Below are 25,943 nucleotides of genomic sequence, written 5' to 3' on the forward strand. Positions count from 1 at the left end.
AAACAATCACGCCAACAACAGTAAACACAACACAACACAACAGTAAAGTATCTTTTTTATATTTAATATTAATTACATATATTTATAAAAGAAGATTTCGTATGAGTGACAATGAGAAAACTGTCAATCCAAGACACATTTTGTAAAATGTAAACTATTATAGGTCAAAGAACGGCCTTCAATACGGAGGCTTGACTTACACCGAACAGCAAACTATAAGTTTCCAAAAATTACTGGTGTAAAGCCATTCAAACAGGAACAATGGTCTAATAAAAAAATTAAAAAAGAAAAGATGCTCTAAGACTTTGAATACGTTCAACAGACGACAACCACTGAACATACATTTTAAAACAAGAAGACAATATTTAGATGACATTCCATATATTTTTTTTACAGATATCTTGATTACAATTCCTTGACTGATTTAGATCCAGATTTGTTCACTTCGCTAACAAAGCTACAGATTCTGTAAGTATTCAAGGCAATGTGTAGTGGAACGCTTTTAGTGACGTTTGGAATAAGATTCGTACCTAACGAAATTTGAGGACATAAGAAAAATGAATTTTGTTTATATTTACATTTTATTAAAAACAAAACTGAAATATCATGTACAAATTTAAAAGAAATAAGCATCCTTATTTCTGTGAACACAGTCATGACGCTACATTGAATATGGTGGACAGTGGCGAAGATATGCCGAGGAAATGAAGATATTTGATTATTGCTATTTGTGCATTTTTCCTTTGATCTTTTTGGGTGATAATTTTTCATATCATGCTTCTCGCTTGAGATGGACAATTATCGCTAAAAACTAAAGAGGCACATGGCGTTGATAACGAAATTGACATGAAATTGACAACGTCGTCATAGGTAAAATTACGATAAACAGGTTATCATTGGTTATCTCAACTCGATTGCTTTTCTCGCTTACGCCTTACCGGTTCAAGCGAGAAAACCAACTTTGTTGATATGATCAACGATAATCTATAATTATGGATCTTCTCTGTCGTTACTAAATAACTCGATATTGGGATCATTATAGCATATGAAGTAACTGTTTAAAAAAATAATCTAGTTTTTCCATACTTAATCGTTGTAGCCACAATACAGCAATATCAAAAAAGGAGAGGGGTTGGGGGGTTTCAATGTTCAGCGTAGGTATTTTTGTCTTTGAAATCACCACAAACGAAAGGCATTTAAGTTATGTGTAATCTTTGATGGGGTTGTTGACTCTATGACACATTCCTCGATTTTTAACTTAAAAAAAATTATTTGTAAATGTTGACGTATCTCTCATAATGGAGCAGTCTCTCTTAATTGAGGCACTTATTTTAAAATTAATGGTGAGATAGTATCGTTTTAAACTTACAAAGTTAAAAACAAATCCAACGTTTTTTGTATACTATACAGTCTGAAAAATTAACAGCGAAATTATGAATTATAAGCTACACATGTTTGATAAAAACAAGAAAAAAGCACTATTAATGATCTGCAAATTTAATTTTAATGAGAAATTGGTTTCTATTCTCAATTTGTGTATCATAACGATAGTAAATATTGTTATAATTGTTATGATTAGAATAATCAAATTTGCATGAACTCTGTTGATAAATGCATTTTCATTGGTCATTTTTTGTATTCTTGTCTTTCATTTTTGTTGACGTGCTTTTTCTACATTGCAATTTGTTTTTCTTTGTTGACATATTTGTTTGATTTTATAGTGATTAAGACTTTAACACAATGGTGCATGCTGTACCCCTATTCTTGACATGTTTACCTATTATGTTTGTTTATTTGATCACACATTGTTGTCAGTATTGTGAAATGTTATCATTGGTATGCGACTGTCATACAAGTAAGAGGTTAGGCTAGCTATAAGAAAGGTTTAATTCATCATAATGATCTACTAAAGGTAATGTTCTGTACCAATATAGGGATCTGACTGTTGTTTTCCATTCATTTGATGTATTTGAGCTTTCAATTTTGCCAAGGATAATTGGAATAAGAGACTTGCTGTTTTGAATTTTCCTGGAATTTAAAATGTTTTATTTGACTTTTTATGATGCAACGTTACATTAATAATTTCTCTATGCTTACACGTATCTGATGTTTAATTTCTCAACATTCTTGTCATACATTTTGCAGCATTGGCAGCCATAGTTTCACTACGTTTTCTGGTCGATTGATAATTAAGACAGTATTGAACATTCAGTATTAGAAAAACATTGACGGCTATAAAATCATTGAATAGTTAAACATTTTAGTGTTCAAAACGCCGATTTCCGAATTTACGCACAAGAAATGTATAATAATTCAAATGCAGACTTTAGATTTGTGTACTAGTATTATTGTTAAAGATTCTGAATTATGTAACGTTTTGTTTTAGGCTTCTTGGTAATAATAAAATTGAATCTTTTCGAGCTCGGGTTTTCGACAAACTAGAATCACTGAATTATCTGTAAGTTGGAGTAAATATTTTGAAACATTATTTATAAAGTTATATACACCCATCTTAACAATACTTAGATTCTCTGAATTTTACTTATATTAATTCCAAGAACAAAGCCGTGTTCATCTTAAACAAACGAGAATAGAAGAGACTTCTGTATGTGAAAGGATTTGGTGCGGTATTTTTTTATTGCGGAAATACTGAAAAACATTCATATACATGTATCTCAATTAGGCTTCCCGTTTACCTATGTCAAGTATTCAATAAGAAGATACATTTTATGAATGCAAATACTAAGAGCAAATGCAATCAAAATTAAGGACATTATCCATTTCAATATTGAATATTAAGTAGTCGTATCTAAAAGGAGCAAGACTACCGTGTCCTGCTATAAAGACAGCACCCGCCATTAAATTCCAGTCCAAATGTCACATCGAACGAATATGAACTATTATAATAAGTAAACTGTGTCATTCTAAAGCTATACGATGGTAAAAAGGGTTGGTATGTCACTACTGCGGAATGGCACACTGACAATGGGTAATCAGAAATCATCAAGTTGTCAATATCGAAAATAAGTCATGGAGCAGTCTTTCTTGTTTCGTTATATTAGTATACTGTAAATTCAGAAATTATTGCGTGCATTTATTATTGCGATTATGTCATTTTAAACTATAATGTGATTTTAATTTTTACGATATTGAAAAATCCTGTGTGTTTCAAAAAAAATTTTCATAATGCGAGTTTGAATTACTGTCGCATTTGTCGCAATGATAAAAAAAAAAAGGCAACAGTAGTATACCGCTGTTCGAAACTCAAAAAATTGATTGAGAAAAAACAAATCCAGGTTACAAACTAAAACTGAGAGAAACGCATCAAATATAAGAGGAGAACAACGACACAACAGAAACACAACATTAAAATGTAACACACACAGAAACGAACTCTAATATAACAATGGCCATTTGCCTGACTTGGTACAGGACATTTTAAGAAATATAGGTGGATTGAACTTGGTTTTGTGGTATGCCAAACCTCCCGCTTTTATGGCAATGTTACATATAACATTAAAATGATAACATTACATGACAGGACTACATTTTTGTACATTACAAATAAATTGGAAAACATATAGGACAAAGAAACACACGAATAATAGCTAACAAAAGGTACCAGGTTTAAATCTTAATACGCCAGACGTGCGTTATAAAAAACGTTCGAAAGCCAAAAAGTACAAGTTGAAGAGCACTGTGAACCAAAAGTTCCAAAACGTTGTGTCCAATACGGCTAGGCTCTGCCTTGGATAAGAGCATCCTTATTTTTTTTTAGAATAATTCATACTTTTGCAAACATTAAATTCTATAAAATGACTTTATAATAGATTTACATGATAAAACTGAAGTGGTGACTAACTACAAAATAAAAACGAATACATTACATAAAACAACCTAATTCAGCACATTAAAATTTACAGCAGAGTAAGCAAACGCCTCAACGCACAAAGTGACGTCACATTTGAAATTCTAAAAAAATCACACAAAGTGACGTCACATTTGAAATTGTAAATAAAGTCAACAGTAGTATACCAATGTTCAAAATTCATAAATCGATAGACAAAAGAACATATCCGGGTTACAAACTAGAACTGAGGGAAACATATCAAATATAAGAGAACACAACAGAGGCACAACACCGAAATGTAACACACACTAAAACGAACTGTAATGTAACAATGGCCATTTTCCTGACTTAGTACAGGGCATTTTATGAAAAAATGGTGGGTTGAACCTGTTTTTGTGGCATGCCAAACCTCCCGCTTTAATGCAGTGTTAATTATTACATTAAAATGGCAACATTACACGACAGGGTTACAATAAATAAACAGATAAATGGGAGAAAAAATTGGACAGAGAAACAAACGAATACTAGCCGTCAAAAGGTAACAGAACCTGATATCACCCTTAGTTTTTGATGGGGTTCGTGTTGTTTATTCTTTAGTTTTCTATGTTGTGTCATGTGTACTATCGTTTGTCTGTTTGTCTTTTTAATTTTTAGCCATGGCGTTGTCAATTTATTTTAGATTTATGAGTTTGACTGTCACTTTGGTATCTTTCGTCTCTCTTTTAAAAAAAAAAATTTTTATACACCAGACGCGCGCTACGTCCACACAAAACTATGCTCCTATGTGAAAAAATTTGAAAGCCATAACAACTACAAAGTTGAAGATCGCCGAGGACTAAAAGTTCCAAAAAGTTGTGAGGCCAGGGTTATCTTTCCCTAAAATAAGATAAAAACTTCGTAATAGTTTCTGAATTTCCAGTAATTCATTTCAAAACATGATATATCATTGTAATCAATGTAAATAACTAACAAATGTGTTTGTCTTAATTTCAAATATCATGTTCAAATAACTGTAGTCTGAAATAAGTTTCATTGTTTTAAAAATTGTTGTAACATCTTTAATTTCTAAACAGATATGCTGATGCCAACAAAATTGTATCTATTCCCGACCCGGAATTGCTGTTTAAGTATAACAATAAGATGTTAGCATAGTAAGTATAATTCAACTATCTAATCTTTCATGCTATTTGAACCCTCATACAAACATTAATGTAACGGATACCCGGATAAATTACAATGAAAATGGTCTTAATTAATGTTATTCTAGCCCACATTTACTGCTTGTAGAATCCCCTTAAAAAAAGAGAAATGGTCCGAGTACACAGTTATCCTCCTTCGATTTTCGTTGTCCTTTTCGTTGTCCACGAATATAGTCACTGATATTGACAGTGTGTTGTTGTTTTAAGTACCCCTTCCAAATGTATTTCTTCATATTTTCTGCCTCAAATGGCAAGTATAGAGGGGTAAAACTACACAGTAAAAACATTGGGTCATGAATCTTAAAGTAAAGTAGTTATTTGGTCCAGCTGAAAAAGGTTAAAAATTAGCACTTCTTCGGAAGCTGTCAAAGATTTAAAGACCCCCTTAAAATATAATTGTCCGTATTTTGAGTTAAAGCCGATGAAGTTTTCAATAATTTTGATATGATTTGTCCCAAAAGTAATACAACAAACTGTAAAAATATTGAAAGCGCAGGTGGGATATTTTAAAGGTCTTTCCTTTTTCTATAAGGAAAGACCTTACTGAATTTCTTCTGATTATTATTATTAGGTCTTTCCACTTTTCCGTGGAAAGACCTATTGGATTTCTTCTGATTATTAGGTTTTCCCACTTTTCCGTGGAAAGACCTATTAGATTTCTTCTGATTATTTTCTTTTTCTTGCCTAATTTTTTTCCTTCGCTGTTTTTTGGTTTCGCAAGATGTCGCTTAGATTTTTGGAATATAATATCAAACAGTTTATACGCTTTTGAATCCAACTCTGCTTAACCAAATATTTTCCCAAATAAGAGTTATCTCCCCGAACACTGTTTTTCTTGTTATCTCTAAAGATTCGCAACCGTATAAGAAACCGACGAATTTATTTTTCCAAATTGCTCGTTATATCCTCAGGATGTTCTGTTTTATTTTGACCGAAGCCGTATATAGATTCCATATGAGAGTTATCCCCCTTTTATGTGTGATATAAGAATATGTATTTCTAAATGGTAAACCATAAGTGAAAGAGACCTAGGGTCTTTTGATTTGAGATCCTTGGTCCAAAAAAATGAAAATAAGGTAAAGGTCAAGGACATATTCTAAATTTTGATTTTGGCCTATTTCACTTATTTTCAAAACTATTTAACATATCGACAAATTATTTTTACTAAATTATTAGTTGCGACATGTGGTAAACTTTTAATTTGGGTTGAAAGGGTACGTAGGCAAGACATTGGACTTTTCGCCCATATTATATCTAGAATCATGCCTAAAGTGATATAACTTAGTATTTATACATTTTAAAGACCTAGGGTCTTTTGAATTGAAGTACTTGGTCAATGACCTTAAAATTGAGGTCAAGGTCATAGGTTAATTGGACGTTCTAGATTTTGACCTTTGCTTCAAATTCATTTCTATACACGATTAAGCCATATTACTCTGTGCTTAAGGTTACAAACCAAATTACTTTACAAAAAGCTTGAAGTGACATTTGTAAACCGGAAGTATCTCTTTTTGGACTTATTCCATTAAAAAGTATATAGAAACCATATTTTTTTGGAATCAGCTAAGAATTACCTTTCATTTTACACTGGAAATTACATTTTAAACCGAATTCTAAAATTTTCATATCAAAGTAAATCGTTAGAAGTGGAAAGACCTTCAATTGTTCTCTGAACAATTGGTTTTTAATTATTATTATTATTATTATTATTATTATTATTATTATTATTCTTTCCGCCAAACTAATACGATATTTCCCCCAAAAAATACGCGACATGGTTAAATGATATTAGGTATCTAGTATCGGTTGACCAAAACCTATCTTGTGGTAAGGGTACAACCCCGTAACATTTCCTTTATAGCGGTTGTCTCCCCTATCACCGAAAACCTTGTTATCATTCTAACTTTTCAAAAAAAAATGAAAATTAACTTAAGGTCAAAGGTCAAGGTCATAACCTAGATTTTGACCCTAGCTTGTTATCGGATTTACTCAATAACCATAAACGATGGCTGATAAAATGTAAAGGAGAAAATGTGTGTCTTGTCGAGATCTAGATCGTATGTTATGTGGGTTCAAAATTATTGGACCATCTAGCTGTAATGGAACTAGGGCAACAAAACTGTTTTTGGGGTCCGAAATGATGATTGTTTGCTTATATCTCAAAAGTGGTTAGAGAAAGAAAGAAACTTTGAATTGCAAAAATGTACAGCATAATAAGATCTAAAAAGTTAGGTCAAGGTCAGAGGTCAAGTCCCTAGCAACGACATCAAACACCTTAGCAACCATATATTGTTGAACTTAGAAGGCTATGAATAATATAAATATGAAATTTTGAAACTGGAAATGACATTTTTGTCCCTAGCAACGACATTTTTAATACTGGTAGTAATATTTTTATCTTAAGGAATGATTTTTGTCCTTAGCAACCACTTGTTATGAACATAAAGGTCCTAAGAAAACATGTATTTTCTAACTTAGAAGGCAATTAATAAAAGAAAAAAGGAAAGACCTTTCAATTGTTCATGAACAATTTACTTTTTAATTTTATATTAATTTATTGTCTAAAAGTAATGAACTAAGTAATAACTGTGTATTCAGACCAAAACACAAAAGAAAACCTGAACTCTGAGGAAAACTAAGAAGGGAAAATTCCTAATCAAATGGAGAAAAAAAAAAAAAAAAACCTCAAACACATCAAACGAATGGATAACAACTGTTATGTTCCTAACTTGGTACAGGCATTTGTATCATATGAAAATGGTGGATTGAACCTGGTTTTAAAGCTAGCTTAACCTCTCACTGTCGCATCGAACTCAATAATATTGAAAACGATAGGCAAAAAAGCAAAACGCGAGTATAAAAACACAAAATCGCACTGTAAAAGCAATAGTTTATAATCAATAAATGTCTTGACCTGTACAAATATTTCTCTACGGAAACTACTTTACTAGTATTGATTTTTTTAAATTACTGAAAATAATAAGTATAATGATATGTCCTCACTTCATAAACGTAAGTATATACTTCAACAGTGATTTCTCATTTGATTTGGATTTTACAAATGCAGAAATAAAAGAACTATTAACCAATTCTTCACAGAGATTTTGGTTCAAATAGATAAAGGAAGATGTGGTATGAGTACCAAGGAGACAACTCTCCATCCAAATAAAAATTTCTAAAAGTAAACCATTATAGGTGTATGTACGGCCTTCAACACGGAGCCTTGGCTCACACCGAACAGCAAGATATAAAGGGCCCCAAAATTGCTAGTGTAAAACCATTCCAACGGGAAAACCAACGGTCTTACATGTCTTATCTATATAAAAAACGAGAAACACGTATAAATTACATAAACAAACGACAAGTACTGAACATGTACTGTTTAGCAGCAATAACCTATCAGTATTACCACATCGGGTAATAAATAACTTAAATATCATTCTATTTCAGTAATCTTCAAGAAAATTCAATGATATGTGATTGCTCAGCGAAAAATGTGTATTTCTTTGCAAAGCGGGTTTTGGCGGAAAATAATTGCATATTAACGGCAGATTGTTCCCATGTGTCTGGTAGAAAAACCAGCCTATGTGGTCTGGAGACATCCTTCTTCGACGGATGTGTTGGTGGGTAATATATATTGCATCAATTCTGTTTGTATTATCAGTCTTAAAATCGAGTAGACTTAAAAAAGTACCCTTGACATAAATTATTTCAATATATTATCTCGTGCATATAACTTCCAAAATATATATTTGCTTTAGGTCTTAAAGTTGTTCTTATAAAGCGTGTTCACCAAATGTTTCTCTTCTCTTATCAGCCTAGTAAAATAAAACGAATATTTGCATCTTTTGAATTAAAGTTAATATATAATGTGTTCCCTCGGTTTTAGGTTGAAACCCGGATTTGCATTCTCTGAATTGATTAACAACTATTAGAGCTGTTGATTTTTTTTCTAGATTTCAATTTCTTTCTTTTCTCTTTATTTATCGTTTTATGACATGATGTATTAGTCAATCAATATCACTTATGTAAAAATCTTGGTTTTTTTTAAGATGTTACAAATAATAATACAAGCTCGGAATCAACAACAACATTGATTCATAAAACAAAACATGAGTCAGAAACAGGTAAACTATAAATACTGGCTTATATGTATGACTTCAAAAAAAAGGTTGGCAACACTTCTTCAACTTTGTACTCTATTTTTTTTTATTCGAGGGGCACTGATGAGTCTGCTGTAGACGAAACGTACGTCTGGCGTAAAAAATAAATTGCAATTCTGGTTTCAATGATGAGTTTATTCTATTGAAATTGATATGTGTCAATATTTAAAGATTTCACATCTTTTAACTATCTGAAATTAGTTTTTTTTAGGTGTTAGATCGATTAAAAAAGAAAACAAAATATGATGAAATTTGGAATTGGGAGAGAGTTGCATTTTTTAACCCTATCCCTCAAAGTTTCCGAACATTTTAGCTGTATGAAATTTAACCAACATACATGTAATATTTTCAAATACACAAAAGATTGAAATGTCAAAAATTAAAATTGAAATGGGTTTTGAGTTAAATTCAGTCAGTATTTATGTAGCAAATTTGTCTTTAAAGTTGTATTTTATACAAATACATCATGCTTACAAGAGGTATTTGCCAAAACTACCGGTTGAGAGGTACAAATTTCCTTACCCCTTGTAAGCATGATATAATTGTTTAATTCCACCGAATGATCTGTGTGTCCATCTTGACCTCAGAAAGTTTATTGTAATCAGGTATCATATGGAGTTTCTACTTGAATGTAAAATCTTTGTATATACTGCAGCTGTGCTATTTGCGCACTCAAATTGCATTGGCTGTAAAATTATTTCTGATAATTTTTTATGTACAGTCACTGACCGTATATATACATCCCTGTTTATGATAAGCTGGTTCTCGGCTGACAACTACACTTTGTTCATCAGTTTGAGTGACGCGTAATACAAGCGGGTTCCAGTTTATGTTTATGACGTGTTAACAATTTGTTTCCGTTGAGTTTTATTTATGATGTCATTAAAAGTACAGGTTCGCGGAATTTGATGTCATTTGCTCCAAATTCAATAACGATGTTTTTTTATCCTAAATATTTCATTTGGAACTGTATTAAGAATGACCATAACTGAATTTGTCCTAATAAATCAGAAATAATTCATTTGGTTATTTATAGACATGGTATTCCCCATCTGCCATGGTATTTTTTGCTAGCAAATACGAAAGGGCGGAAAGGGTAAAGGGAGACAGGGAAAGAGGGGGTGAGAGATAGGAGAGAAGGGGCGGGAGAAAGGAGAGAAGGGGTATAGGAAAGGAGAGAAGGGGTAAAAAATGAGACAAAAATGTATATTAAAATTTTTAAAATTTAGCAGGAAAACAATTATTTAATACATGATTTAAGCAAAAGATTAAAGAAAGTGCTAATAAAAGGTAAAATAACCTTAAAAAAACGACTCCAAGGAAATTAAAAAACGGAAAGTCTGAAATCAAACGGCAAAATCAAACAAATTAATAACAACTGTTATATTCCGAATCGTACAGGCATTTTCTTATGTAGAAAATGGTGAATTGAACCGGGTTTTATGGCTAGCTGAACCTCAGGCTCACTTGGGACAGTCGCAGAAAATTCCCCAAAATGGCATAGTAACAAAAAAATATTCCCAACGTCGTCACTAATTCATTACAATCTCTTATATATATAGAAAGACTTAAAACTAACAATTTCCTGGATTTTATTGTGGGCCCGCGTGCATGTATAGAGACCGTGACATGTCACCGTCCTTGTTGTTTTTTTTATTTAGATAAAGTGCTTTAAAGTTGACCGATATGTATAGAATTTGGCAGAAAAATGATAACATTACTTAATATAGAGTAACATTTTTTTACTGAGAGGTATTGAAAAATATGTAACGGGATCTGAATGGTGTTTGTTATTTTGTTTTCATTTAACCTATCTGGTTTTCGTAAATTTCCTATTATTAATGCTGAGTTCATACGTAATTCGTATTCGATTCACATTAACTTTAGTTTTATTTCCGACTAACAGGGTACACATTCAGCTTCAAAAAGTGGATTGAGTGAACAGCGATTTTTAAATACAATATGAATTTTTTGATTTGAGGTTAAAAATGTCCGATGGCAAATATTTCAGGCATGTTCAGGACGAATCATTACAATTTGAAATTAATTTGTCTAATGCAGCCATCAAAAAGGGTACTAATTAAACATCCCGTCAGATGTAAAAGAGTGAAAGATAAAATAAAACATGTTTTAATATAGTATATTCTCTGTATGATATAAACGTTTGGGAAGTGTGCATAGTTGAGGACAACCCTGCAAAATGTAAGTTCAACATTGTCATTCGTGAAAAATGAAATAATAAAAAAAAAATCTGAGAACATACATGCATCCTCTATAAGTAAAACACTCGATGCATTATAAAAGTTCCACCTTGAAATTGTACACTGTAGATGAAGGATGTCGGACTCTGCGTGCCTTTATATATTTTCAAAATACCAAATTTAAAAAAAGGTCTTAACTGAATATGATGACTTTTAGTATATATATTTATACTAAAGTTGACATAAAAAATATAGCACTCCGAAATAAGTTGTATAAACCCTTAGCTACATCCTTAATATCGATTAACGTAGGGACAGGCGGCAAAATGGACACGGGTCAAACAGTATGATCGCGTCATTTTGTCGAGGGAACAAAATATATAATAAGCGTTTATGATTGTATTTGTGTTCTATATTTCATAGTGTTTGGTGACAACATTTATTTTTGAATAAGTAGTTCATAGTGGAATATAGTTCGGAAATCATCAATTGTACATCATGTCAAACTCAACAACAAAACACACCCATCCCTGTACACCAAAGTGTAAATTAACATGAACCAAAATTATGTTAAAATGTTGGGTTTTTTTCAGTGGGTTTCTGCATTTGAAGAAATACAGACAAACAATCATATCTCTTTATTTTATTTTTTTGAGTTCAAAGCGCTTTTCTGGGTTTACCTTCATCAAAGCACCGATTATTCATTTATTGTTGGCCACTGGGTTTTATTTAATTGAAACGTTGGATTGTAAATTTCAAGAAATTTGGCTACGGTTACATGGAAATGTAACAATAATAAAAATATTAATGTTACATTGGGGACTAAATTCCGGAATGCATGGTTGGGTAAGGACCTGTTTAATTACGAATGTAACAATAATTATTGAGGCTACGGTTACATTGCGTTATTGTTACATGAAAAAAAGCAATGTACGATGGGACTAGTAATATGTACTAAATAATAAAAGTTGAGGGCATTTATTACATACATTTATAACATACAATTTATTTACTGTAATTTTTTATTTACAACTAGAACACACCCGTGATATCGCGGGTCCGTGCTGAATTAAAGTATATAACTATGCGCAATTTGATTCACTGTTTTATGTCATGCCCGCTAACAAATTGAAAACGGTTCCTATATACATGCACCTTATTTTTAGTCCAGATTTTTAGTATTTGTATTGTTATCTTAGAAAGTCTTACTGATTAAAATACTACAATATGTAACAATTTGACAATGATTGAATTTAGTAGTGTCAACCCTGTGATTATGATCCGTGTATATAGCATATAGCATAATCCTAAATACACCGTTTGGTGGTGCACCTGTTAGATGCGGAACGTACAGAAAAGGTAATAGGTAGCAGGTGAATATACTATTGGTATCGGTATCGGACTCGACCCGGAACTTCTTAATTATTGGCAATATTAATTACGTGGAAAACAAAATGGCCTGGAGTGGTGTAATTTTTAATGTACATCTTTGTACTATATTAGTGATATATAAAGCTGAATTCTTTGATTCGTCGTTTTTACGTGATGACGGCTGACAAATTGGACCTGGTAATTTTAGTATTATAGATGACAATTTCTATACAAATCCAGTAAGTTGTTTTTAAAGTCCGACACATTTTTGATGAACGAAATTACGTCCTCCACGGATACGTGTACATACAGAATTTCTTAGTATTTAAGTTACAGTTAGCAAACTTTGCTTTTGATTATCAATTTGCGTCAAGTTATAAAGCTGTATGAAATGTATGTCTTGATATTGTTTCAGTTTCGTTTAAAACGCATCCCAAGTTTTATTTTTTCACCATAAACAAAATTGGTCCAAAGTATAATGACAGTAAAAAGAGTAGGTGTGCAGTTAAACACTTTAAAAAAGTGAAACCATTGAACTGTATGTTTCGCCTTTAACAGTCACACTCCTAATCTTGAGTAGTATCCTTAAGAACATCAAAACCATTAATACGTAGTAAAACTATTCAAGTTGAATAATAATATTTTATTATTTATCAGTATTAAATTACAAGTATTGTTTAGTAGATATGAAAGAATGAAGCAATACAACTATAGAAGATTTAAGTTTAATCAATCTAGCGTACATTGCTGTTTTTCATGTAACAATAACGTAATGTAACCGTAGCCTCAGTAATTAGATCTTTCCACTTTTCGTGGAAAGACCTTTTGTTTTTCTTCTGATTATTATTTTTTTTCCTTCTTTCCTTCTGCCGTCTGAGATGCTTTTTTGTCTTACAACATATCAAATGGATTTTTGGCCAATGATGTTGTAAAGTAATGGGGGTTTCAAAACTCACCCTGTGTGACCGAACACTTTTTCTTATAGGAGTTATCATCCCGCGTCCCCTTTTTCTTGTTATCGCTATATCTCTAAAACCGTAAAAGATTTAAGCAAACTGTTTTCACCTAATTGTTCGTCTACTCTTAAGAATGATTTGGTTAACTTTGACTTGAGTGAATGGAAGACACTTATGGAAGTTATTTCCCTTTGGAAATTTAAGATAGGCGATTTGTTGGATAAACTCCTACGTTATAAGTCGTTGAGGCCTACAGTCTTTTGATATGAAGTTTTTGGTCCATTTGAAGGAAATTGAGGTCAAGGTCATGTTATAAATTTTGTATTTTGCTTGTTATCGTTTTTCAAAAAGAAATAGTTACAGTTAATTTTATGATGTGTTTGCCAAATTGCTGTTTACAATAAGGTGCAACTTCAACCTATTTCAGTCGAAGTGTTTTGGTTAACCATTATAGGAGTTTCCTCCCCTTATGTATTTGAAATTAGCATTTCTCCACAACTATACAAGTGATTGACATCGGGCCTTCCGATTTGAGTTCACTGACCTATGACCTTGAAATTGAGGTCAAGGTCGAAGGTCTAGGTCATGTTATGATTTTATTTGAATTTTGCTTGTTATCGTTATTCAAAAGAAACTGTTACAGTTAATGATATGATGTGTTTGCCAAATTGCTGTTTACAATAAGGCGCAACTTCAACCTATTTCAGTCGAAGTGTTTTGGTTAACCCTTATAGGAGTTTCCTCCCCTTATGCATTTGAAATCATTATTTCTCCACAACTTAACAAGTGATTGACCTCGGGACTTTCGATTTTCGTGAGAGGACAAGACGTTGACGAACCATAAAAACAAGACATTTGATCGATTCAAAAAAAAATTAGCATCCTGTAGACTATTTTTTCATGATGCAGGGTGGGAGACAATAGAAAGGGCTTGGGAGAAAGGAGAGGAGGGACGGGAAAAAGGAGAACAGGGGCGGGAGAAAGGAGAGAAGGGGTGTGAGAAAGGAGAAAGGTACCCCCTTTCCGCCCCCTCAAATACCCTGGCACATGGAATTTCCTAATGACAAATACTCCGGCAATACATAGAAATTGGTGAAAAATACCATGTGTCTCATCCAATCAAAATACAGCATTATTACATAGTAATAAAAGATGATTTATATTCTGAGATATAAATTTACCTTTGTGGTAACACTGTGCATTATTGTAAATATATTGTTTAATTCTTAATTGTATACCAGGGCGTAAACACTGTCCGTTATGGTTAAACGATGATTATGTTTTATTTGTTCTCATGATAACTAAAACAATAATATTCAAATTTTTATGTAAAGATGTAACACATGACACAACTAGTGCGGACATTACAACTGAAACGACAGATGAAACTGCTGAACACGAGGAAGAAAATGAGTCAGAAACAGGTAACATTCTAATACTTAGTAATTTGTATTTCGTCACAAAGAAAGGTTTGCAACACTTCGAATGAAATTAATAGAAGTCATAATTTGAAGACTTCTTAGTTCTTTAGAGAATACCCAAACCATCTGAAATTAACAGCATTCCTGTATAGGTTGTAAGATCGAGTAAAGAAGAAAACAATCAAAACAAATGATGAAATTCAAGATGTGAGAAGTTTTGATCCCGTCCCCCAAAGTTTTTGAACAGTGTAGCTGTCAGAAATCTAACCAACAAGCATATAGTATTTTTCAATACACAAAGGATGGAACGGTACAAAACAAGAATTGAACGATTAAATCAATTTTCAGTCAAATTTAGTCAGAATTAGTGTTGCAAGTTTGTCTTCAAAGTTGTATATTTTATACTATTTTCTAAGAAATAAAGATTGATAAAGTTGTTTTTTATGAATATTTACCATGGTGTTATTAACATTTAAGGAATGAATGTAGTATTTTTTTTAGTCTATGAAGAAATAAGATCAAAAATGTCGTGCACACTGAATAACCCGCGTAGACAGAAAAATATTACAGTCATTGCTTCTAATTTTATTCTCAATTCCATTTTAAACCAGATTAAATCATGAAAAAACTTTGATGACGTCACGGTCACATGACAAAACTATGTCTATGATTTGATAAACAAAACAACGTCAGTCAATCAGAAGACATGTTTCATCCAAAATTAAATTATTGTACATAATTGAAAATATATTGATAAAGTCTGTATTTATGAATATTTCCCATGGTGTTAACATGGTACTTTATGGAAAATAGATTGATTATGTCTGTATTTTTAATTATTTCAATGATGTTATCACTGTACATTTAGGTCAATAGATTAATAGATTTAGATTTATAATTATTTACTAGGGTCTACACTATTAATAATACATAGACAAATTTTTATCACGTGCAATTCACGGGAATCTCATTTCACGTGAATTAAATGTGTATTTAATGTGTATTTAACGTGTAATGCACATGAAATATTACTTCTCGTGACAAATTTGCCTGTGTAGTGAATAAATTAATAAAGCATATTATTTTTTACCAGGATTTACAATCAGACAGTACATTATAGTAAACAGATTGATACAGTCTATAATTATAAATATTTACCATGAGGTTTACACTGTGTTTTATTGTAAATAGATTGATAAGTAGATATTTAAAGGTGTTGTATGAGTGCCAATGAGACAACTCTCTCATCCAAGTCACAATTTATAAAAGTAAACACTTATAGCTTTAACACGGAGCCTTGGATCACACCGAACAGCAAGCATTAATAAGTATGTACTTATGATTAACCATGGTATTTACACCGTAATTATGGTAAATAGATTGGTAAAGTCTGTATTTATTATCATTTACCATGGTGTTTACGTTGACATTATGGTGAACAGATTAATAAAGACTGTTTTTGATTATTTACCATGGTTTTTATACTGTGGAAATTATTTTCCATTATTTTAACGCTTTGAAACGCTATTTATTGAATATATTGATAAGTAGATATTAGAAGATGTGGTATAAGTTCCAATGCGACAACTCTCTCATCCAAGTCACAATTTGTAAAAGTAAACTATAATACTTCCAACACAGAGCCAAGGCTAACACCGAACAACAAGAATTATTAAGTCTGCGTTTATAATCATTTACGATGGAGTTTAAACAGTAAATTATAGTAAGTAGATTGATAAAATCTGTGTTTTTTTTACTATTTATCATGGTGTTAACGCGGTACATTATGGTAAACAGATTTATAGGATATGCATTTATAAACCATTACCATGATGTCAACACTGTGCTTTATGGTGAATATATTGATAAGTAGATATTATAATATGTGGTTTGAGTGCCAATGCAACAACTCTCTCATACGAGTCACAATTTGTAAATGTAAACTATTATATCTTCAATACAGAACCTACTCTCACACCGACCAGCAATCATTTATAAGCCTGTATTTATTATTATTTACCACAGTGTTTAAACTGTAAACTATTTTAAATAGATTAATGTGGTCTGTGTTTGTTATCATTTATCATAGTGTACTATTTGTCGGTGTGAGCCATAGCTCCATGTTGAAGGCCGTACTATAACCTATAATGGTTTACTTTTATAAATTGTTACTTGCATGAATGGAGAGTTGTCTGATTGGCACTCATGCCACATCTTCCTATATCTATTTCATTTTCCAGGGTTTACAGCCACTGCTACATTTGCTGCTGCTGGTGCTGTCGCAAGTACGCTTGCCGTCTACGGTCTGTCTAAAACAATGCTAAAAAGGATAAACACATCGTCGGTCAGTCCCCATAAAGGCTTTGGTGGGGACAACTCCGATAGGGAGGATACTTTAAAAAAGAACCAATCTACGACAAACACCGCCATTAATGGAGCAAACAAAGAAAAAAAGAGTAACAATCAAATGTCAATTCCAATGGACGATGATGTAAGTAACATAGGTTTGTTTGTCAATCAAAGTCAATTCCAATGGACGATGATGTAAGTTTGTCAATTAAAGTCAATTCCAATGGACGATGATGTAAGTAACATAGGTTTGTTTGTCAATTAAACACAAACTTACAAAATTATATTTAATTATAGAAAGTATCATGTGTTCGAAGTACTTGATACATTGCATGCTCATATTGGTGTTCAAAGTTTTTTCTTCTTCTCTATATATCACTTTGCTTCATAATAGCAATAAAAAATCCCATGCATAATTAAATCAGTATTTGACATGTCAGAATGCAAATATATATGTTTATACGCTGTTATGTCATTTTTTTAGTAACAACAAACAAAAGAACTATGTTCATTGGACCTGCTCTGATACGATGACTGCACTCGAATTTTTACAAGATAGCACATGTGTTTGCTATATAGATTCCGGATATCGTTAAGTAATCGGAATTCTAATAGGGACTAACTGTGTACAACATATTGCGGATCTCTTTCTGTATCGCTACGAGTTAAAATTAAGGATATAAATCAGCAAAAACCCACAGAAACGATATCTGCCACAAAAAAATAATAAAACTTTTAGCTGATTTATATCCTTAATTTTAAGCAGGATAAATCTCTTTACTGTACATGCATTCGTCATTGTCAAGAGCAATTAGATCTGTTGAACTGAATTTATATAAATCTAATACTAGGCATGCTCACTGCTCTTTTCTGGATCTTGATATCTATTTTTAATTTAAAAAGGAAAACTTAATTCCAAAATTTACGATAAGGGGATTATTTTCTGTTAATCATTGTTAATTATACATGTTTAAATGTCGACGTTCCGTTGTCACCATCTGATGGTGTTAGTATAATATTTCTACTTGTTCGATTCGCTCGTGTATGAAAAGATTTTAACACAAAAAAATTATAACACCAGGGTTTTCAATATTAAAAACTTGTCAAAACTCTCAGTGAATTTTTTAAATCATCCGTACAAAAAAATCATTCGTAAATAGAAATCAATGTGAAGACATTTTATACGTTCAGGTATTTCACATACAATCATTCATGGTAACAATCTTAAAAATAACAAAGATGTCGTCATTCAGCTCAAAACCTAAAAAAATCTTTAGTTTAAACATATTTATTTATAGTGGATTGGGAAACAAGTTTTGCAACTTATATTAATCTCTTTCCACTTTGCGGGTTCGAGTGCTGCCTTGTAGCGGCATTAGTCTGCTCTTTTTCGAAATCTACAAGGGTGTTTTTAACGTGAAAAAGATACAAATGTATGACTCTCTCTTAACACGGGTCAGCCATTTATCGTACCCTTCCGATCCTTAAACAAACTTATTCATGAGAGATATACTAACGATACTGTTGTCAGGTCATTGAATATGGATTATTTAGAATTAATATTGATTGACGGGTCTTCGCATCGGAAATAAAATCATTTATTCTTAAACTTGTTATTGGCATGATACAGGTCTAGTTATTGGCAAGCTACAGGTTACGTTCTTTTCCGTTTATTTGTGATAATACGATACTAAACACTTTTAAGGAGGGATTGCACTTGATTGTTATATGAAGAAAACACAATATATCAATCAATGTAGTTTAGGTCTAGAGCTGCATTTCTGAAACTGCTTCTGTAGTAGTCGGCTGTTAATGTATAATTAATCATTGTCATTTGTTTCGTTTTTTTTCGGCATTTCTTAGTCTTGTATTTTATTTTTAAAATTTTGTTCGTTTATAAGTTTCGGAGTTTGATGTGGCGTCAATTATCGCTGAACTAGTACATATATTTATTTAGGTTCAGCTGAAGCCCGCCTACGGGTGCCGGGTTCTCTTCAGGTGTTAAGACAAACCTTTGGTTGCTTTGGACTGATCTTTGGTTAAATTGTTGTCTCTTTGACACATCATCCGTTTCCACTTTATTTATTTCTTATTGATGTATATAACCAGAAGAGCAAAATGTACAAACCAAAGCAACACGGCCCCATTTACACCACCAAAAAAAGGAAGAAAAAAAAACAGAAAGAAAGAAGATGTAACTACAAATTTTTAAAAGAGTAATAATATAAATAAACCTTCCAATATATCATTATTGTATCTCCGTGTTATGATAATGATACGGGGCGCCGAATGGGACTCTTGTGGTTTTGTACAAAATTCAATTCTGTCATAACAAAATCATTTTTGTCTTACAAAACTATGTGCTACAGACTTGTTTTGTGAGAACTTCAATTTTGTGATGACAAAATTCATTTGTGTAGACAAAATTAATTTTTGTCATGACAAAATTCATTTTTGTAGACAAAATTCATATTTGTCATGACAAAAGTCAATTTTGTCTAAAAGGTAGGCAAATATAAACATATTTGCATACAAAATTGACTTTTGTTACCTGATATGGAAATTAAATCACAAAAGTCAATTGTGTGAGGTAAGATTCAATTTTGTGAGACAAAATTGACTTTTGTGAGACAAAATTAACTTTTGTGAGACAAAATTGACTTTTGTGAGACAAAATTGATTTTTGTGAGACAAAATTCAATTTTGTGAGACAAAATTCAATTTTGTCAATTTTGTTGAGACAAAAGTCAATTTTGTTAATTTTGTTGAGACAAAAGTCAATTCTGTCCATTTTGTTGAGACAAAAATCAATTTTGTTGAGACAAAAGTCAATTTTGTTAATTTTGTTGAGACAAAAGTCAATTTTGTTAATTTTGTTGAGACAAAAGTCAATTTTGTTAATTTTGTTGAGACAAAAGTCAATTTTGTCAATTTTGTTGAGACAAAAGTCAATTTTGTGACGACAAAATTCATTTTTGTGACGACAAAATTCAATTTTGTAACAACAAAATTGACTTTTATGAGACAAAATTGACTTTCGTGAGACAAAATTGACTTTCGTGAGACAAAAATCAATTTTGTTGAGACAAAATTCAATTTTGTCAATTTTGTTGAGACAAAAGTCAATTTTGTCAATTTTGTTGAGACAAAAGTCAATTTTGTCTCACAAAAGTCAATTTTGTCAATTTTGTTGAGACAAAAGTCAATTTTGTCAATTTTGTTGAGACAAAAGTCAATTTTGTCAATTTTGTTGAGACAAAAGTCAATTTTGTCAATTTTGTTGAGACAAAATTCATTTTTGTCAATTTTGTGTAACAAAAGTCGATTTTGTATGCAAATTAGTTCACAGAAACCAAACTGAACTAATTTGAATACAAAATTGACTTTTGTCGCCCAATTTTCAAATTAGGTAACAAAATTCAAGTCTGTGTAACAAAAATGAATTTTGTCATGACAAAAGTGACTTTTGTCCGCTGATAGATAATTTTGTATGACAAAATTTTAAATTTGTAGTATGATACAAATTTTGTTAAACTGAACTTATTTTTGTTGAACAAAAGTCACTTTTGTCCGTACAAAATTGAATTTTGAGTACAAAACCACAAGAGTCCCATTCGGCGCCCCGTAAATGATGTCCTATCTATCTATGAAATGAGAATAAATGATGTCTTGTCTGTCCTTAAAATGAGACGAAGGTTGTCTCTGTTCTTGAAATAGAATTCTGTCTCGTCTGTCCATAAAATGAGGCTACTGTTCTATCTATCTATATGACTAAGTAAAGTTTTATTTGTCCTCTAATTGAAACTTGTATGATGTCTGTTCTTGTAATGAGATTGCTGTATTATATTCTGTTCGTGAAATAAAAAATTTAGGGTTGTCTTTCTTTGAAATGGTACTTCATATCTTGTCAGACCTTAAATTTGGATAATGTTTTTTCTGTCTGTGAAATGAGACGTACTGCCTTGTATATCCGTGAATTGAGACTAATTGCCTTGTCTCTCTGTGAATTGAGACTTCTTCCTTGTATACCTGTGAAATAAGACTTCTTGCCTTGTATGTTCGAGAAATGAGTCTATAATTGCCTTGTCTGTCCGTGAACTAAGACCTTTTGCCTTGTCTGTCCATGAAATGAAACTAATTGCCTTGTATGTCTGTGAAATAAGACTTATTGCCTTGTCTGTCCGTGAAATAAGACTTATTTCCTTGTTTGTCCGTGAAATGAGACTTATTGCCTTGTCTGTCCTTTAAATGAAACTTATTGCCTTGTCTGTCCTTTAAATGATACTTATTGTCTTGTCTGTCCCTGAAATGAGTCGTATTGCCTTGTTTGTCTGTGGAATGAGACGTATTGCCTTGTCTGTCTGTAAAATGAGACTGTCGTCTTGTCTGTCCGCGAAACGAGACTAATTGCATTGTGTATCCTTAAAATGATTGTCAAGTTCAATCAACTTTTAATTCATTCTTCAAAATTATAAAAAACAGGAACGCATTGTTGTGATGTGAAAAAAACCCACAAATTGTTAATAGTATTGTAGTATGTGTTATGATGAACAGAATAACAGTCATAAAAAGTATAACATATTCCATTTATGATTTTAGGAGGATAAAAAACGTCGTAGATATTATGAACAAAGCGCAATAGAAGATGAAAACGGTCTTGACCTGATATACGTCTAACGAGAGTAACAGAAAAGAAAGAAACAAAATGTTATGACTTTCTTTTGATATCTGATCTATAAGCTTACTTCGGCAAAATAACCAAAAAAAAAAAAACACATTAAAAACAAAGAGGTGAAAAAAATAACATTTACCATGGATATGCTCCGTTTTACGGAGAAAGTTGTACAAATTTTCGTCTTGCTTTTTATCTGCGATCTTTTTATGTTGATTTTTTTTGTATTTATGTCGTTTGCTGAAATCCTTATTTTTTGCAGTTGTTTGGTTTAATAAAAGTTTAGTTTAGAATTAAGTACAGTCTTGGTATCGGTTTGATAGTCAAGTAAACAGTTAGCTGACATCTGAGTGAAATAACAATAAGATGTAAGGAATTTAATAATATACTTGTCGACGAAATTTGTTCTTAGTCTTGAAGTTACGAAGAATTTCGTAAAACTATCAAAATGGCGTCCCATTCCTAAACGACTAAATATGAAGAAACCAAGACTGTAATACATTGACAGAATGTACATGTCACGTGATACATTTTTTTTGTACCCAACGATCACATGCATGTTTTTGTTTATTATTGTAAGTGTTTGCACCATCTTTTTTGTATTATCATCAGTATTGATTGAGGTTCTGAAGACAAATTAAAGTATATCATGTATACTTTTCAAGAAAAACTCAATTATAGCAAATTAACGATGAAGAAGTACATGTATACACGTAAAACATTATTATTATCAAACCATATCATCTTCATAATTTATCAAAGTACTCAAACGTTCTTTTTTATCGCTTAAATGTCCTGCAAGGGGGGGGGGGATTTTGCTCAAATGTCCACAGCCGAAAGGAGTCGTAATTCATCTAACGATATATGCAAACATAATGGCAACGACATGCTAATAATGCAAAACCACAATATTGTGATTTTTTTTTATATCAAATAAAGTGAGAATGCAATCACATGTTAAACGACTTTTAATCAATTTTTGAATAAGATATATAAGCACACTCATTCAGAAGCATTATAACATATATATTTACTTCAAACTATTAATACTATAGCATAGTACAAAAATGGAGTCATATATGGCATTTCGAATGAAAACGCCCATGATCGTACATTTTATAAATGTTATCGACTTCCGTAATTGTCAAATATCGTCAAATAAAGATTAAACCTACTTGAAATTCTCGATAAGATTTCATCTTACATTTTCCTATTTCTACTTCTTGAATACTAAATAAAAGAATAACTACAAATTGTTTTTTTAATATTATTGTATGAATAAAAATGCAGTTGAAACATTACATATTTTAATCATTAAGTTTGAATAAAGTGTCTGTTAAAAAACATCTGTGTTTGTGAGTTTTTTTCTGTCTCACCGGTGGTTTGTTTTTAGAATTGACCGCACATGCTAATCTTGCATTTTTATTAAAGTACGAGTTGTTGATTGCTGTTGAAAGTTGAAGAGGAAGACCAATTACACAAACGCTATTCCTTTACGTAATAATTTAATCATCCCTAAAGGATTTTAATTTTACGCCACATTTTAGCACCGATTTTAGGCTATTTCGTGACCGCCAATTTTTGTTGGTGGAGGAAGACGCAGTTCCGGGAGAAAACTACCGACCTTCGACAGAAAAACATACAATCCTAGTTAAATTAGATAGGAGTCGAATGCACTCGCACGAACTCACAACCTCAGTGTTAACTGGCTTGTGATTTCAGTAGTAACTACTTTGACCACGCTAAAGGATTTGAGAAGACTTTGTTTTCTTTCGGGTAATTGGAAGGGTCATTCAAATGTCAACCAAGTTACATACATTTGACCTATCCGTTTGACACTAACGCACAGTATATGATACTTATAAAATGTCTGAGTCACAGATGACCATGTATGTTCAAGTATCACTTCCATAGACCGGTCACAAGGTTTTGATACTTGTATCACTGCAAGCAATTGATATTCGAAATTCTCCTTTTCATGATCAGTTATTATAAATAACTGAGTTGACTGTATCAAACCAGATGGCTGATATAATTTTATCGTAAAACTATTAAGATTTTATAAGACGTGATTCCTTAATCAAGATAAATACTAACGATCCTTTAGAAGAGAAGGTTCATTGTACTTGATCGTATCCTTTCATAATATCCTATCGGAAGTCATTCAGATTCAGAAGGTGAGATAGGAAGATATGACTTTTGTTGTATAAATGATTATAGTAATGTTTAAACATGGATCGTATTGTTGTATTTTAAATCATAAAACGAACTATATGAAAATAGATTTTTTTCAAATTACTCATTTGCTATAAATCAACGTTTGTAATGTTCAATTATTTTGTTCACATTGATATCAAGTATCCTTATTTAACCCTCTAGACATTTATATTGGTATTGTAGTGACACTGGCTTACGGACTCACTGACGTATAACTCTCATTCCGTTAGCTTCAATCTTAACAACAATTACACCAAGGATATGCTATTAAAACAGCTGTGTAACGAAGGTCCATTCGGATAACAGAGACGATATTTTGGAGTCAGTTTCACAAAAAAACTACGACTAAAATTGATCGTAAGTATACTGAATTGTTCATGACTAACGACCAATCTTAGTCGTAAGTTTTTTTTTTGTGAAATCGAATCTACAAAAGTTTTACGAAAAAATGTAAAGAATTCCGTCGAAATGATATTGATAATTGAGATGATCGTCAGTAAAATTAAGTAAGTACGTATCTGCACTGAACTGTTTCCGTGACAGTTCGCACACTATTACGAGATTTAAACTGGGCGAAAACCTTGAACTTTTACAAAATGTTTATTATAAGAACCGATATCCTGAATGCATTTTGTCCTATATAGTTAACTACGTTTCATTCTAAATAATGTTTGTATCTGTGATTGAGTTAAGCAATAACTTATTCAATAAGCTATTTTATTAAAAAAAACTCTTGTGAGAACTAAAGCATAAATCGACATTCTTTGTAATAAGATATGTTGCTACATGACTTTTTCATAAAGTAAAATCACAAAAATACCGATCTCTGGGAAACTTTAAAATTGAAAAATCAAACCACTGATATTCTATAATGAGTAGTATTTGTACTCGACAGTATCTTTTTGACTAGATCATTCTAAAAATCTGAATTTTGATTTTTTGATTTAAAAAAAACCTATTGGTTGGTTTTCTTTAAGCATTGAAATGTAGCACATAAGGTCATTTTATAGCTGACGATATGTATGTGTTTTCTAAAAAAGAATTCCCGGATCCCGAAAGGGTCAATCATCAAATCCCGAGCATAAAAACACCCAGTCCCGACGTCCCGAAAAAGGTCCTGCCCCTATTTCAACAGCAATCAGGAAGATGTCTTATAAGTTCGGGTCAAACTTATAAATGTCGGTTCAATCATTTTGACTTTGATTATATACAGTATCTTGGTCAAAGTAATTAAGTTCGGGTCAATGCATTTCACTTCACAAAGCGGTGATATACAATATAATTAAAACCAGAGCAGACTGATAATGACAGTGGGACAACAGCTAATATCATGTCTTTTAGCAACGTTATCACAGTCACTTGGCAAATTCCGAAAATAAAACACGCCTCAATGGTATGCTTTCAGTGAAAAAAATATAACAAAGAAAGATAAGCTCAAAAATCGGGCAGTAGGTAAAATATTATCTCTTGATCATTTAAATTCTTTGAGTGATATCATAGCAGTAAGGTTCTGATACTAAAAATGTAATAAAATAATATAAACA

At 31.7% G+C, this 25,943-nt stretch overlaps 1 long non-coding RNA gene across 1 annotated transcript; it reads left to right on the forward strand.

Moving 5' to 3' along the window:
• Window positions 1–396: 396 nt before the first annotated feature.
• LOC143055841 (uncharacterized) lies at window positions 397–5,001 on the forward strand. The gene is made up of 3 exons (XR_012972146.1): window positions 397–468; window positions 2,387–2,458; window positions 4,924–5,001. It is a non-coding gene; the product is annotated as an uncharacterized LOC143055841 (long non-coding RNA).
• Window positions 5,002–25,943: the final 20,942 nt, after the last annotated feature.

This window comes from Mytilus galloprovincialis, chromosome 13, assembly GCF_965363235.1.
Source record: "Mytilus galloprovincialis chromosome 13, xbMytGall1.hap1.1, whole genome shotgun sequence".
In the NCBI taxonomy this organism is placed as follows: domain Eukaryota; kingdom Metazoa; phylum Mollusca; class Bivalvia; order Mytilida; family Mytilidae; genus Mytilus; species Mytilus galloprovincialis.